The sequence below is a fragment of the Falco rusticolus genome, chromosome 3, assembly GCF_015220075.1.
Source record: "Falco rusticolus isolate bFalRus1 chromosome 3, bFalRus1.pri, whole genome shotgun sequence".
In the NCBI taxonomy this organism is placed as follows: domain Eukaryota; kingdom Metazoa; phylum Chordata; class Aves; order Falconiformes; family Falconidae; genus Falco; species Falco rusticolus.
The window spans coordinates 11,478,852-11,496,564 of NC_051189.1; the positions used below are offsets into that span (position 1 = coordinate 11,478,852).

At 40.0% G+C, this 17,713-nt stretch overlaps 1 protein-coding gene across 3 annotated transcripts in view; it reads right to left on the minus strand.

Moving 5' to 3' along the window:
* Positions 1 to 17,713, minus strand: part of TRIO (trio Rho guanine nucleotide exchange factor) — a 254,719-nt gene that overhangs the window by 198,891 nt on the left and 38,115 nt on the right. The window lies entirely within an intron of this gene.

Genomic DNA, 17,713 nt, shown 5'->3' on the forward strand with positions numbered 1-17,713 from the left:
AAGTACGTAACAAAATCTAGAATTATTTCCTTAATCATTTCATCCCTGCTTACATTTACATGAAACACAATACTTCGATTACCCCTGAACATCCACATCCCAGTTTCTGAAATGTTTATCCTCCTGAAGAAGATATTGCCATGACCTAAATGAAAGTCAACATACACACTGCTTTAAAACTATAGTGATACATTCAAAGTTTATCCTAATCTCTAAAACACTAGAAAATCCTTTTCAGACTAAAAATTAACAAAAAAAAAAAACCTATCAGCACCCCAATATTCTGTCGTTACTACTCTACAGATATGAACAAATAACCTTAACAATTAACTGTATGATAAATTTATCATTTCAACATAACACATACCTAAGATTTAGATAACACTCTACAGCAACAATTTAATGAAGAACAAACTAAGCATTAGTAGGGTGAGGAACAACTGCCTACAGCACCAGATGATAAAATGTAAGATAAGATACAGTGGAGAAGAACAAAATAATCTGCTTGATTTCACCTTAAAGATATCTAATGCTCCATTTATTATTTCATCATCTCTAATCAAAAAGCCAACATACCTGAATTGTAATAGTACGTCCTATGGATTTAAACTCCTTAGTGCCAGCTATAAATATGAGAGATTACTGCACTCAGTTAAAAGAAACTGGCTTATGTGGGTTGGGTTGAGAAAGACAAGGTATTATAAACAAAGTAAAAATTTCAGCCTACTTGCCATTTTTGAAGACTGACAGTGCGTCACAGGGCACTGACATGCTAGCACAAGAAATCCAGGCCGTAACTAGAGCACTTCTAGGCAAAATGACTCAAGGTCTCTACTCCTCAACAGCTCTGAAGAAGTGCCACATTTTATTAGACTACAGCTTAAGCCTTATTCACAGGCTGTTGTCTTAATGGTTCAGGACAAGCTGAATTCAAATTTGGCCTCTGTATTAGCTAAATTACACAGTTTGCACCAAGGAAAAAAGAATATGACTAATTGCTCTAAATTAGACATCACCACTTTGCTGCTTATAGAACCCAAAGACATTTAAGATGATGACCCTGAATTTAGACAGTCCTTTCTCATTGTAATCTGAAATATTACTCACTGCTGTTCTATATGGCAGAAGCATTTGGGCAGACAAAGATTCCAGCTTCCCTGTCAGCACTGGTCCTTCTACAAGACTCCTTTAACAACTTGTACAGCAAAACCAGGAGCAAGACAGATAATTTCCACATTTCTCCGTACATTTGCCAATACTTCATGAACTTCGTATTTTGTTTCCAGGACTTCCAAACAAAACAGCATGATTTTGTTAGAACCGCTAACAGTGGATTATCTCATTGAAAAAGTGATATGACTACGAGAGGCTTTTTTTTAAGCAAATCAAGACAGGAACAGCTTCTTCCTAATGTATCAGAAAGCGTGTCACTGACAGTTAGGTGTACAAACAGGAATACATTTGATCTGTGTCATGGAGCAAGTGCATCAATCCACAGCACTGATACTTTCCTGACAGACCTAGGACACGGGCTGTCTTAGTTGAGGGCCACTATGATTCCATGTCAGTTTGCTACACAAAATTACTAACCCCCCCCTTGTTCTTCTTCAGGAAATGAGAGTACAAAGGAAAGCAACAAGGAATCTCTTTCAGCCGTTTCCAGACAACATGCCTCTAACATGACTCAGGCACTTGAAAGGGTGTTTTTTACCATGAAACACTGCCCCATACATCAGCAATTACTTCAGTAAGACTATGCCAACTATGTAAGCAATTCAACTTCTAACACGATGCCAGGGTTTACTGCTGAATATGAATGCAGCTCACTGTGACATACCAGTAAATATCTATGTAGTACGGCACACTGGCCTTGCCAACATCATGTGGGCAAACCTATCAAAGAAACAATTATCCCCCAAAGAATTGGGGGGGGGGGGGGGAGAAGACTGTCTATACACACTACTTCACTCCAAACTAAACACGGGCTACATAGGGAACTCTTTCATTCGCAACTGCAGGCACATTTGGGCCAGGCCTGCAACTGTTGAGTTCTCCCCAGCAACTGCCTGGCACAGCCCTGGTGCTCCCACCATGGGGACAGGGAGGAAGGCGTCCAGCTGCGCCTGCCCGTAACCCTCAGAGGCCACCACCAGCAGGTCACTTGCTCCTCAGCACACCCAGACACCCCACAAAGGCACAAAACCACACCGGGTTTTAACAGCCTGCATACCTACAGAAAGCAAGAGTACACATGGCAGAGTAAAAAAGTTATAAACTGACCACTGTCCTCATTTTCTGTATTCTTTCATACAACCTCACTCCCGTGGTAATTTTTTTTTTTTTTTAAAGTATCACTGCAGCATTAAATTAATGGAGTTAGAAGTTATAGCCCCGTTTTTCCTAGTTACATTTCTAAATCATTCTTTTTAGTTTACATGAGTACTGACAGAGATTTGGATTTAGGCTTACGGGGTAAACTTTTCACGAGTTATAGAAGCAATTCTCATTCTCCAAGTCTTTTTAAATATTCAATCTTATTTACATTTAATTCTCAGTATATTCTTATTCAAAAACTGTATTAGTTCAATGTTGGCATATCTGAAAAATCAATTACAACTCATAATACTACACATCTCATGCTTCAACTCAGGATAATTCCTCTCACTTAACATTCAGCCAGTTTGCAGAATTAACTTAGCACAGGCCTACATGTATAAAGGCACCTGAATTTGAGCAGTTGTGATGAGTTTGGGATTTTTGATATCCCTTTGTCACAACCGTTAACTGCAGCTTTAGTATTCTGCCCTTAGAGCTGATGTTTACACATCAGACTTCTGTAGTTTAAACTTGCACAGGAAGGCATACGGGATAACAAGGACATGTAAGCAGTTAAACTGAGTAGTCTTAAGACGTTATCTTTTAACATAAGATGCTTAGACTGTGGATGAAGACATGAATCTGACATAACAGACAGTCCACGATTTCCTCTCCACCTGCATCAGAAACTATGCTGCATTTCTTTCTTAAGATAGCTTCCTCCTGCCAGAAGCGGTCCCGCACCTACGTCTGTACTGCCAACGTAGAAGCGAGTTTCCTATTCTGCCTCAGTTTTCAGAGTGATAAATTTTCTTCGCTCATGCAACTGCAGAAACAAATTTCAACATCAGCCATACTTCGTGCTGTCCTTACTGCTATCTTTAGGCCTGTATTTAAACAACTTTAAGGTCTTAAAATGCTAGTGGATACTCAGATTCTCTCTACACCCTTTAAGTGAACAGAAGCCTGCAACTTGAAACAAGCAATCCAAAAATTTTCAGGTAAGTACTACAAGAGCACCTGAAACATTTCAGGACCCTGAAAGACCAAGCAGCTTCTCTTGGCTCTGTGTAACTTGGACGCTGGATCCAAATACTGACTAGCTCCGGTTAGAAGGAACCTTGGGAGGCCCACAGTACAATCTCCTGCTCAAATCAAGATCAGCTCTGAGGTCAGACCAGATTGCTCAGAGTTTAATTCAGTTAGATCTTGGAAACCTGGAAGGACCATATTCCAAAGCTTCTCTGGGCAACCTTTTTCAGTGCTCAATTACCCTCAGAGCGAAAACCTGCCGTGTTTCCATTCATGTTCATCCCACCATGTGCATGAAGAGCCTGACTTCTCCTTAGTTCCCTATTTCTAGGTATCAGAAAGTTACCGTTAGCTACACGGAAGCCTTCTTGTCTCGAGGTTGAACAAGCCCAGCTACTTCATCCCCTCCTCATACGACAATGGCTACAACGCAACAGTGTTAGTGGTTCACCAGCTGGACTCAACACAATATTCCAGATACTAAGTATGGGATGAAAATTCATCATGTCAACGTACTAGCTATGTTCCTGTTAACACAGCTCTGGATGCTGTTACTCTTCCTCACTGCTGCCAGAGCACAGGGCTGGCTCATCTTTATCGTACTGTCCACCAGGCCACAGCCTTCTATGTAGGGCTCCTGTCAACCACGCAGACCCCAGACTATCAACACAGGGAGTTAATCCGTTCCACGTGCAGGACTTTGCATTCATATTTCACAAGGTCAGTGTGTAACTCTACCCTGCCCAGGCCCCCTCTGAATGGTAGCCTGCCCTCAAGCATATGGACTATACTCCTCAGTCTAGCAACACCCAGACACTTAACAAGGGTACACTGCCTCCTCCTCCAAGCCACACTGCTGAAGATGTGAGGCACAGCAGGGCTCAGAATAGAGGAACTCCACTTTTAACAGGTACAGAATGAATCATTAACCACTACCCTCTGAGCATGAACGTTCAGGTAGTTTTTCACTCAACAAGCAGTCCACCTATCTAGATCACTGTCCCAACTTGAATGCAAGGCTGTTGCTGTGGGGAGACCATGCCAAAAGCCTGGCTGAAACCAAAGTAGATCACATCCACTGCTCTCTGCCTTATTCACAGACCCAGCCATTTCATCACCGAGGCTGACTGTGCTGGTTAGACACTATTTACCTTTGGTAAAACCACAATGGCTATTTCCAACCAACAGCAGCACCTTCACACACCTACAACTGACTTACAAGTGGACTTGGTTCATGATTTTTCCATGCACCAAAGTAAAGTTGACCAGCCTGTAGTTCCCTACATAATACTCCTTGCCCTTCTTGAATATGGGTGGAGCATTTGCTGTTCTCTCATCATTGAGAAACTCCTCCAATCTCCATGACCTTCCAAAAGTGACAGTGTGGCTATTCTAACGTCAAACAGATCTCTCGGCACCCCTGAATGCATCCCACCTAGTCCCATGGACTTGGCATAGGTCAAGACTTCAAGAGCTCCCTGACTTGAGCCTCTTTCACTGCCAGTTATTCCTCTCCTCCCAAAATCCAGTCTGTAGGTACAAAGATCTGATAGATCTTCTCTATGGAAAAGAAGGTATTGAGTACCTTAAACCTCATCTGCATCAATGGTAACTTAATCACCCACCCCGACCAGCAGCAGGCACACTTTATCCTTCTGTATTCTTTTGCTGTTAACGTAACAGCATCAGCTCTTCTTGTTGCCCTCGATGTCCGTATCTTACTTCAACTCTGGCTCAACTTTTGCTTTCCTTTGCCTTACTACTTGGCATTCTTCCTGCAGATGAACTGATATCATGAACTTTCTTGGACCTCACCTATTCACTGTCTCAAGAGCTTTCCCCTTGAACTCATTGCTCCTAAAGTCTAATTTATCGCTGGACCTGGCAAGGAAGGCACAACATGACCACCCCATTGTGCATTGAGACTTTCCTGTTACCATTCAGTTTCCACATCCTGTTCCAAAAAGCCCAATCTACACATCAACTTTGTACAGTTAATGCTAAGCACCTAGAAAAACATTTTTAAAATGTATTTCTCATTCTTATATTCTTATTTGCTCACTCAAAAACATGCAGAATACATCTTAAAACAAGGAACAATCACAGGAAATGGTAGGATAAGTAGTTATCAGTATGATGGAATAACTCAATTCTAATTCTGCTGGAGTAACCTCTCTGACTGGAATATCTGCAACCAAACCTTGAGCTCCTTTATGCAAACAAAATTAAATGAACTTATTAACAAAGTCACTTTTAGGATTGCGTATTAGCATCCAAAGTTCTGAGTTATCTTCCTCTTCAAGTGAATCATCTCAGAAAACCCCATCTATTTATCGCACTATTAACCTTCCTGTTACAAATCCAGATGATTGCAGCAAGTTGTTGAATAGGAAAAGATGCCAACAATATCATAGGCCCATAATTTGATCTCTGAAGAAAAAGTGACAGAAGCAGCACTAGCATTATAAATATACAAGATCTAAAGAGCCTTCTATTGACCATTAAATCATAGCAATGTTTTTAACAATTAAACCTTGAGCTAACCACAGTCATCAACTTCAAAAACATGGGTGGTCGACCTGTCATATATAAGGTTGTAATAAACCAGCACAAATTCCCATAAGATTATTCACTCCTGTTGAGGCAAACCCAGCAATTTAGCCATCTGCATCCACCTCCCATTAGTAACCTTCTGCCAAAGGTCAACAGAGAGAACAGCAGCTCTCTCTAATTTCAAACATTCTGACCTAGAAAACCAGCAAATCTGGGGGGTGGGGGGGATGTGGGGGGTGGGGGCCAAATCTTGTTTGTGCCCTTTTTGCACACTTGTTTGTGCCCTTTTTGCACATTTAAGTTTAACAAGCCAAAAATCCAACAGATACAGTCATAGCCTGTTTGGGGAATTGCACTGAGTTTTTAGACAAATAAGGCATTCTACTTGGGAGGTTGAGAAATACAATAAATGTAATGGATAGTTAGGTCAAAAAACGCTATGCTTGCAAACTACAGCCACAAGAAATCATCTAAAAATGCATCTGTCTTCACTGACTGGAAGAAAAGTTAAACAGCTTCTGAAAGAGGTTTTGACAAATAGGTGAAACTACTTACTTCTTTAAATAAAGACAACCGAAGTCAGGTGCTAAACCAAGTATTCGCTTTGGTTTTGACCACAGTTACTTCCACTACTCCTATAAGTAAAACAGCAGTAGTAGCCCAAGCTGGATCAGCTCTGATACTGCCATTCCCAATTACGTTGCCATTAATCAGCAGAGGTATCACTGGAAGCCTAATTCCACTGATGCTTCTGCTTAACACAACACATTAAGTTAATACGATTCTTCTAGGTTTAGTTGCACTTATTTCAGTAGCTTCATATTCCTCTTGCCAAGTTGCAAAGGAAGAGACTTCAGTCTTCCAAATACTGCAATTCAGTATTGGGGAAAATCCTTCCTCATTGTGTGTGAGCAAATGCCTGAACTAATTTGTAACTGGCAAGTTTGATTATCCCACAGAACACAAGGTAACAGGTTTCCAGCCTTCAACAAAACACCCATGAAAAATGACTTATTTTATCTAAATTTTTGGAAGGCAGTGAAGGGATACTATGATAGCTCTGAACATACACACCTTTCCTTTCATTGCTCAATTTTTTCCACCCTCTCAAAGATCATCTTAGCGTAAAATTTCTCAGTTTAGTTTTTCAAAGAAAGCTTTTTCCATCATGTGGCAACACCTGCAATGCAGCAACTGTAGGCTCTGACCCAAAGCAAAGGAAGGGAGCTCACCTCACTCATAATCCAATGGCTCTGTTGCAGGGGCTTTTCCACTGTGAACTGCCAGTTTGTTTAACAGAGGCAGACACATCAAACCCCTGGTATCTGCATTCTAGTTACATGATTAGACAAACTGATCCACTTCAAGTCCACAGAAGTGTAAACATGTCAAACCAACAAATTACCATACCCTCATCTAAAATGCTCATCTGATGAGAACGGGGACTAAACACCTGTTGGGTTTGGTTTGTTATTTTTTCTTCTTTTTTAAAGAAATAGAATAAATGTTTGTTATTTATTTGGCGGGCTAAACTCCTTAAGGATTATTGTGGTTTTAGTGGAAAGGAAACGAAACATTACTTGCAAATGGATGAGAAGGAAAACAAGACTGATAGTTCATTTTCTAAAATTTGGTTGTCAACTCTAAGAATGCTATAAATGCTGACTCTGTTTCTTGCATTTAGTGTTTCAAGCATCCTGAAGCTTAAGCTTCAGTTCATTATATTTGTATGTGACATGATTCTATGCATATACAGATATTATTTAAACTTCACAAAAATTTTTAATTGGGCTGAGATAGACATTTCATTTCTATCCCATTGAGATGAAATATACCTAACTTTGGAAATTAACATCAGCCACCAAACCATGTTTTAGAGTAATGCCGCAGAATCAAGAAAAGCAAAGCCAGAATGGCAGTGCTTTCTATAATACTGCAGTTGGATTTGTCAATGATCTCTCTACCTTAGAAGTTTCTTTGTTTAACATTTTAACCATTTTATTGGAAATTTCAGATCAAATTGCAGTAAGAGATTTTTTCTGGAAGTGTTTCACAAAAATCAGTGAGATTTTTTTTGTTTGTTTGAAGCAGATAAGGAGATAATCTAACAGGAATGTCTTGAAAGTGTCTACTTGTGGCCAGGGCATAAGGTGTAGTCTAAAAACAATTTGCAAGTTCTCCTCTTCCCCCACTCCCACCCAAAAAGACCTCCTGGCAAAATTTATACTTTGTAACAGAGATGAAGTTAAACATAAATTTTTGCCTTAAACTGTTATTCAGAGAAAATCAATTTAGGTCTAGAGGTAAAAATTACAATAAGAATATTCTTTTATGTCTTGAAACACCTAACGTGTAGAACACTTAAAATGAAATTTGACAGACCAATTTTGAATTATGAAATGCCAACCACAGCATACACGCTATCTAACATTCAGCTCTGCATGTCAGATTGGCATGTATTACTACTGCTTCACAGTTCTGTGTACACTTAGGAAGCTCTACGTAATTCTTCCCCAATTTTCCAAGGAAAGCTTCTCAAGCATACAAAAGTTCTCTGCAAGCATACCTGCAAATTTTCTATTACATTTAACCATATCTTTTGTTAAATTTAAAAACTTCTAAGCTAAAATGCCTTCGATATCCTCTATTTTATCAAATATTAGCTCATGTTCAAGAAGATGTTATGTTCACAATGTAAAGACCTACTGATTTTGTTTTGCTGCCTTTTTTTTTTTTTAAGCAGAGGAATTCAACTGGAATCTGCAATATTTTCCTTTGTCTTTACGGTAGTCGAACACTGAACTTTTATGTACTCTCACCATCATTTCCTAACCTTTACAAAGGAACCCTGTTTTCATAAGTACAGACTCTTCTCTGAACTATCAACTTCAAGGACTTCATGGCATCCAGAAAGGGGTTGACTTGACAGCTACACAAATTAAGCACACAGTACGTGTAACATAACTTAAATACGATTCTGGTGGTATCAATTACATCAAGAGCCAAGAGGTTAGTTTAGCCTGTATGTCCACCTCAGCTACTGGTCTACATTATGCCTCAGGTAGTTGTGCCGCTTGCACCAATCTGTGAAATGATGCATGTACTGTAAGCAAGCCTACAGAGAGCAAATCTTTTTAGACAGGTTAACAGTCATGCAATCATGCTGGTATGAGCTCAAAGACGCTTTTCTTTCTGTCTGATACATTAGACCATCTCACTCATGCCCCTGCATCAATGGAAGAGGTTATCCAATCAAAAGATGTCATGTCTTTGCAAAATGATTTTCAATAGTGGGACTGACTGCCCTTTTTTTTTTTTTTTAATGTCCACTTATCAATTAAGAAATTAATTTTGGTTTAGCCCATACCCAGACTTTGTGGAATCCAAGACTGCTTAAGGCAAACTGAGGTTTGAAAAAAATACTCTTAACTCCTGTAACAGAGAAATTAACTTCACATCCCAGCTTTCACCAGCCAGCTGAGAGGGTCAGGCCTGATCAAAAGCGATCCACAAAGGTATTTAAACATGACAAATACTTGTATCTCAGTTAAACCAAACTGATTTCAAAGAGTTCATATGAGAAAAAGGAGGCAAAGATACATCAAACACCTGCCTTTGAGCTGCACCCAAATTTATTTCCCACCACCCCCATGCCTAATAGTTTCTATTTGAATTATTAGCAAGTTGTTTTCCTTGGCTTACCATTGTGTTGTAGCTGAAAAACTTCTGAAATTCCGAGGGGAAAAAACCCCCACTACCATACAATACTAGAACTGCAAGAATTTTCCTTTATAAATGTTGGTGAAAACTTGCAAAACAATAGTTAATCTGCATTTTTATCCACCCACAGCTAGTATGCATTTTTCCAGGCATTGCCAAGCTTCACCAAGACAATCATTAGACAATCTACATAAACTCCCAACGGAGCTAAACAGCCAACAATTCATTTTAACTCAATGGATTTCATGCAATATTCTCTGATGTATGCAAAGATGAAAGAGCTCCGGGTTATAAGCTACCCAGGACACATTAAAGCCTGATTGTAAGTTTAAACTCGTTAAGACTGAATTTAGTGGTTATGAACAGGTGGAAAGCACATTAATAAACCTGCAATTTTGCCCCTCTTGACTGTATCTATCACTCAAGAAGTTCCTCTTTCTTAAGACACTCTTACACTCAATTCATAAACAGCATTAATTTATAAACTGCATTCTAAGTTTTCTTAGAATTCTTAGAATTCTAACTATTCTATTCAAATCCCAATAATAACTCTGATGATTACTAATGGCATATATATATATATATATATATATATATATATATAGTTTACAGGGGAAGAGGGTTCACACTTTCTCCATCTGCCATTAAATGGACACCTTAGAGTCCAGAGACATAGCAGCAAGTTAGTCCAGAGAACTCCAGCACAAAATTAAAAATAAAACAAACATGTATGCCATGGGCAAAGTTAGCTTTTGTACACCTTATTATTTGTCTCTTCTTTGTTCAAAAGTTTGTCTATAAGACAGGCCACAAACCATACAGAAGGGACCCTGACTCTTTCTCGTTTTTCCAGAACTGGCCATTTATTTACTCGACAGCACTAATACTGACCGATCCAGAGACTTCCAACATTTCAGTTACCTTCAGCCATGAGCCTGACTCAACAACAGCACTGTCACACATGTGCCTACCTGTCAGCAAGACCAGCAGCAAGCTTAACAATGCAAATGGAAACCCACCAGGCACACAGTGAAGCCCATCAAGCCTTTGCCTCCTACTATAGTTTTAAATGTCTTTCACGCTGCAACACATTCTGAACTGTTAGTATCTTCTATGGCTTTAGCGTACACCTTAACATTATACACCAAGCATAAAAGCTCTCCAGGCAGCAGTAGCCACTGTTGTTTAGTTCATCCTATTTCAGTTTTAAAAGATGTGGTTTTAGACTCAAAAGATCCAAAGAACTGCTTTCTTACTGCTCCTCTCATGATAGGGCCACTCAATAGCTTGCACAATTAAGCTAGCTAGCTAGATTCAGCTTTAATCTACTGAAATACTGCAAGTAAAACAAGGCCCTACATATCGACACTTAAGTGATCAAAGAAGCACCCAAACAACTGAGATCTGTTTTTCCTTGGAAGCCCTCCTTATTATTGTCAGCCTGCACATCTGAAGAGACAAATTTCTGCTATCGCCAGACAATTTAAAGCATTCACAACATTTGTTCCTGTGGCTTTCAACAAGTTCTCACAGTGCTCCTAGATCATTTAACATGTCGAAAAAAGTTGAGTCACTTATCAGAACCAGAGCTCCCTTCACAGTAACAGGCTCAAACCTAATGTTGACATAAGCTTCCAAACACAACAAAGATTCTGGATAATTTTCTTTAGGAGGCTGATACACAGATGCAAACTGATAAAGAACAGGCAAAACTGCCAAACCAACATCTCAGTACAGAAACTTAATACCACAGTCTACATGTTGGTTCAGCTTTTCTGTTTGCCCCCCTGTCTACATGTCTGTGTACGAGGAGGAAATCTTAACACCCAGATCATCTTTTCAGTTTTCCATACCACTGTGTAAGAGTTCAAGAAGTTCAATGCCAAAATGTCAACAATTCCATGAAGACTGCTGTCATTTCAAGGAGCTTATAGGGGCCGTGGACTGCAGGTATAACAAACAGGCAGGCAAAATGAGACGAAACACACCTTTGTGTGTGTGTGTGTGTCCCAATTTTCCTTGTCTTGACCAATACATATCAGCAGGCACCACTTGTCTGGTTATTATAAATAGCTACTATATTTTATTTTTTTTTTACCTACAACCTAAGAAAGCTTACTCAGAGTGATTTTTAAGCTGGGTTTAGTACAAAATCAAATGAGGAAGACATGAAAATATCTGTTCAGAGGGAATAAGGCTGTCACAGCTCTCCTTTTTATTAGCAACAACTAGGGTACAGTTCTGGGTCACTAAGTACAGCACCACCATCACCTCCCTTTCCCACCCTGAACTGAACGTGAGGCTTCACAGTCAAAAGAACTGTCCATGAAGCATTCACTGCATAGGACATGAAGCCAAAACTGTACTTTTTCCCCCATAGTGCTCTAGAACATAAAGAGACATAGAAGCCACAAACTGCTTCAGCTCAGAGCTCAGGTAAATGCAAAAGGCCAGTGCTCAGAGTATGTGCATCTAAAACTACACGCAGTGGTAAACAGCACAGTTACGCTTCCTGCTTTAACACGGAACACAAGAAGCGTAACTGTCCTTCATTTCCATTTCAGGCTGGCAGAAGTACAAACTTTAAGTTAAATTTCAGAATTTAACTTCAGTGATATAGCTTTTCTTTTTGTTTCATGTACTGACTTTAGTAGCTTCCCAGCACCGCCAAGGAGTCCAGTCTTCTTGTATTCACATCCTGTGCTGCAGTTAGATTTTGTCACTTACCTTCCCTGGCAGCTTTTTCCTCCTGCTGGAACAGCTTTCATATTACTTTTCCTCTGTAATTCTTCAGTCTGCTTAGACTGTATTTACAGATGGGATTTCTCAAGTATGTTTTCCATACTTTTTCAATAACAACTTACTTTCACAATTCATTTTTAACAAAACCCTGAAATCTCTTTTAAAAAAAAACAACCAACCAAGCAAACTAGAAAAATCTGCTCATCTTCTTTAACAATGCTAAATACATTGGTAGGCAGAGCTTCATTCTCAGGTAACACCCTGCTTACTGGAGATACATCTTATAGAGAGAAAATTTCTCTGCTATTAACTGTCCCTGTAGACATATTTTCTAACTGATAATATTACTCACATCTTCCTTTTTGCAGAATGTTGGCAGTATTTCAAAAGTGAGTCAGTATCTTAAAATACATATTACATCACTGTAGGGATACCGTTCAAGAGTCCCTTAAAATTTACTTGGAACATTCTTTCTAAAACCTATTTCCAGAAAGTTAATGCCCTTTGAGAGCAAAGCAAGTAAAAGTGTTTCAGCTACTGGCTCTCAAGGGGTTCCTAAGCACCAGCTAAAGCAATGCAACAATCCAGCTATCAACAAACAATTAAACAAGCTATTCATGTTTTGAAGATCACAAGAAACATTTTGGAAACTGTTCTTTTTGCGCAAGATGCCTCTTCACTGGGTAGCTGACCAGCCATTTTCCTGCCAGTTTACGCTATGTATTACTTCCACTCGACCTGGTCATACTAAGCTGTCAGTTGCCCTAATGTTATTTTCCATATCTCAGTGCTGCCCTCTCATGCTACTTTCCCCATAATCAGCCCACTGACAAACCAACCTGTTCTGACTTTAGCTTCATCCCTTGATGCATCTCCATTCAGTTACTGCAAAAAGCAAGAATACGCTAATAGAATAAGTGTAAAAACTCTAATGCCCTACCGGTGTTTCCTAAACAAAATGGCAACACAGCATTCGGATACCAATGGTGCTGAAACAAATCAACGCCAGTGGTCACAGCTAAAGTTATTGGTGACATCACTTGTCAAGAAATCTTATCTGAACGCATTGTTTGACAGAGTAACGGATTGCTTGTTCAGCTGAACTCAGCCAGAAGGGCCTCACCCTAACGGCCATAGGTTACAAGGACTTTTAAAGCAAGAAGAAATTAGGTACCTTCTATTCGCTCCACTCAGTGGTGCTCCAATCCCAAACACTCTCTGCTACCCATTAATGCTCAGACAAGTTAAGCTGTCCACACAATTAAGCAATTCAGCTTTCAACTAGATAAGCAAAAGGAAAGCACCCAAATGAAGCCAATGTTCCCTTCTATCTACAGAGGAACTAAGAGCATTTGTGGACATTTTGCAGTAGATGATCAAGACTGAATTAGAAATACCCTCTGCCTGCCACAAGTAGTTTCATTTGAGGGCTACAGCGATGCTTACAGAGGGCATCTCAACTCAACCCGTTACCAAGGCTCAACAAAGTCACTGACACAGTATGGCATTCTGATCTGTCCAGCCTCCTCTAGCTAAAATGGGATTCAGCTGAAATACATGAACATTTGAGAAGCCCTTGCAAGCTAAAACCCTAGACTACTCATGCAGCCCCCTAGAGCTGGGAGCTGAGCCCTCAGATAAGCCCAATCATGAGAGCGAAGATGCAGGCTGTAGCTGGTGGATCCCTAAGCTGATCTAAAGGGCCCGTGTCCCCAGCTGCTCATTCCTACCCCTACACTGCTCCCACTGTTGTGCCAACAGAAGTATTTGTGCAGCTGCATGATGAAAAGCAGCAGGGAACCGATCCAGCCTAAGAGTAATCTGCTGAAAAGCCTGAGGGGGATGGGGTAGGGGAAGGTGTTATACTGACTCAGTTTTGTTCAAATCCAGTATGCACAGGAACCAGTGCGAGCGGCCAGGAAACTCGATCTGGCACTGCTTCCGAATTACAAACTGAGTTACAGCCGAAGGTGAAGATCGTTTTTATCCTCTTTCTCAGCAGGCTCTTTCTGCTGAGTGCCAAGTCAGCTTCAAGACTTCTTGCTACTCTAAATCATGAGAGCTGGTTTAGTTGAGGCCCCCACTCTTGTCTCCTACACTAACCAAGTCCTGCCAACAGCTTTCCTGCCAGTGTCAGAAAAGGGGGCTTCTGGAATGCTTTTCCCTGCAGGTGACTTCAGGTAGGACACTTAACTAACAATAACCCAAAACCAATGCTCAAAAATGCACTTGCAGCTCTCCCGGGCAAATTCATATTTGCATATTCAACTTACAATATTTATAGCTTAATTTTTGGAACTGTACATTACTGGTATAAAGATGCAATAATTACTAGTCAGTAGAAACTGCCTAAAATTGTATTTAAACCATTTACTCCTCAAGTAGCAAAGAAAAATTGTAAATATTTTTTTTACTCCTATAAGCATGAAAAAACAGTGCTATGAAAGGTGAGAATAGATGACCAGAGGCTGGGGGAAACTCATCACAGAAACAAAATTCATCACAGAAATGGTATCTACTTGCAGCCCATTAGAGCTGAGCAGCATACAGCTTGAGGGCAGCACAATCAAAACCAAGATCTATTTGGAAGATTTCAGCCTAACTTTTCAACACCTTGTGAGAAACTTAAAGTTTAAATAAGATTCTTTTGAAACCTACAGGAAGAGCAGAAAAAGCATAAAATCTTGGGCCACATGTTTTCTTTACCTCTTTACGTTCCCCTAGACTGCCTCACAGCCCTCAAAGCAGCATACCATTAGCAGATCCATACAGTCCTTTCACCTACACATGTATCCCCTGTGCTGCAGTGAGGCCAAGTGCTGAATGGCTTGTCAAGCTGAGAGCAAAGCCACAGCAGCTGTCCCCTTCAAGCCTGGAAAGAGAGCCAGGAGTAAGAGACAGTAAGAGACAGCAGGAGAAGAATGCAGCCCTCTATGGTGGCCACCTCCAGTTGCTGAGCTCTTGTTCATCACCAGGAGAACGATCAGCAGCATCCAAGGCAAAGGCTGTAGGTGTGACTATCTAGGCAAGAGAAGAATATGCTACAAAAACAGTGGAGGGGAGGGGAGAGAAGTGGGGCAGGGGAGAGAAGTATAAGAGGAGAGAGGCAGAAGTGGCCAAGCATGAGGAGGTACACTGAAACTGAAGGGGCTGGGGTGAGAGCAAATGGCAAATGTTACATCTCCACAGCACCCCTGCTGCTTGGAGCTATACTGAATGATGGCAGAAAGAGTTAAACTGTGAAGTAGTGGTTGGTTTAGGTGGTTTTGCTTCTGGTTTGTTTCCAACAAAGTTTAGCTTGTCCTAGGCTCACAAATTAGTGATTTTCAGTATTTGACACGCACTACTGTATTTCTTAATTTTCCCTGTATTTTCATCAGGTTACCATGCAAGTTAATACTTCATCTCAGACTTGTATTCTACTTTGCGTGAAAACTTTCTTATTTTAGAAAAGCTGGATAGAAACATTTCAGAATATCTTATTTACATCAAATCTAAAATCCCTTACATATGAACTTCATATTAAGTCTATGAGAAGACCTCCCTATTGGAGGAAAGGAGAAGTTTTAGTGCAACAGAAGAAAATACTCCTATGAGCAATAATTTGAGTTACGTATCTGGCTTGTTCTACCAACAAAACACACTACTTCCTTCCTCAGGCTAAAATAATATTGATGTAGAGAAAGCTTTTAGCTTTTCAGGATCGATTGATTTTGAGAATACCCTTTGTATAACATATTCAGATTTCCCCTCCATTACAGTAAATTGTAGCTCTGGTCTAAATTTTATTCATAAATTTCCATTTCATTTGCCAATTCTAGAAGCATAATGTAATGCCAGAACCTCGAGTGACAACATTTTGTTCTGTTTTTTAAACAGAAATTTAAAACTTATCTTGTGCTTATTTCTGCTGCTGTTTCATCATACTACAGGGAACAAGATGACCCTACAATGAAATTCAAAAAGTCCCTTTTTGTTCTTGCAAGTGTATCTATTCAAACAAAACCTTTCCTTTCAAAGAACTTCAGTATCTTGGCCTGTACAATACATCAAGAGGCTAATTTGTCCCAATTAAAATCACTACCCTGACTCAATTATAAGACCAAGAACAAGAAGTTTGAAACAAATCCAAACAGCAATGGATAAGGGGGACCCACACACAACATCAAACATCTTCAGCCAAAAACCTGAAAGTTTCCCTACCAGAATAGCAGTATGAACAATAAGGCATTGAAATGAAGAGCTGTGGTAATTCATTCAAGTAAGCATGCCTTGAAGAGGAGACTTTTCTAAAGGTACTCAACATATAAACCAAGCAGATCACTCAGTTGTATGCTCTGAATGGCTTAAAGCGTGATAAAAAGTTACCTTATCCTAGCAAAGAAGAACTGATCCATGGCTAACTTCTTCCAACAAACAGTTCTCTGTAATTCAAGTAATTTAACAGGGGAAGGCTTCTCAACCCAACAATAAGAAATGTTTTCTCTTCATCACACTGCCAGATCTTTAGTCCCACTAGAACAAGGAAGGCTCCTAGTCAATCTAAAGCATCTCCAAGTACCCCAGCCATCTGCATCAGGAAGACTACATGCCTGCTTTCCACATGCCTTTAAAACCAAGAAATGAGACCCTTTACCCTCCTTCACACATCTATTACCCTTTTACAAGAATTAATGCTAAAATTTTAAACTATTTTATTTGCTAGCAGTTGCTAGCAGTTTTTCTGCCCCGTTACAATTTCAACTGCAAGATTAGAAAAGCTGATTTACTAATTGTCACTGAACCACTGAAAATTATCCCCCACGCACTAGCACTGCACTGGAGTTTCTAAGCTGCCAACAGTTCAGGTGTATTTTTGCTCCAAATACTGCCCCTCTAGATATTAAAATGCTCAGTTGGTTTCCAGTTTTAACTATACAATGAATTAAGAGACAGGAGATACTATCTGCAACCAGAACACTAACAGCTGTTCCTGGACTGTGCTTATTGCTGACATAAGAATCTCAGATGGAGAACTCTATCCATAGCTAACAAATGGGTAGCTTCCCCCTCCCCCGCAATGCCCAAGTTACATTTCTAATTGTCTAATAAAATTCACTAGACTTGTTGCTACTGAATACTGCCTTCTCTTTGGATTTAGGAAAAGATTTCGTGCAGTTATGACATACTGTTTGCCAGTAACTCAGACCTGATGTATCCTCCTTATGTGCCTTCACCTAGCACGCGACCCAAGGTTTGATGTGACAACAGTTCCATGACAAGGCATATGCCCCGACTCTACTCAGCCAGTAAGATTTAGTAATTTTTCCAAGTAACTTCTGATTTGCACTGAATCTTCACATTCCAAACC